Raw genomic sequence first — 249 nt, 5'->3', positions numbered from 1 at the left:
CGTCTGTCGCAAAACTTGTACCAACATGAAATTGGTCATCATGAGACGTCACATGTGATCCCTTATCTTTCTTGTAGTTTAAATAAAAGAGGTACTTTCAAGTCTTTTCCTTCTTAGAGTCTAAAAATTGTTAAGTGGTCTTTCATATTTCATTTCAAAATAACAACAATTTGATATCATTAGGTATAAAGAAAGAACAATAACTCATTTTGAAAAATGTTTTATTTATTTAAAAATAACAATCCAACA

The sequence above is a fragment of the Ruditapes philippinarum genome, unplaced genomic scaffold (genome assembly GCF_026571515.1).
Source record: "Ruditapes philippinarum isolate M1 unplaced genomic scaffold, ASM2657151v2 ctg10455_1_1_1_1, whole genome shotgun sequence".
NCBI classification, from domain to species: Eukaryota; Metazoa; Mollusca; class Bivalvia; order Venerida; family Veneridae; genus Ruditapes; species Ruditapes philippinarum.
The sequence above is the reverse complement of the archived record's forward strand: the minus strand, read 5'-3'. Positions refer to the sequence as shown.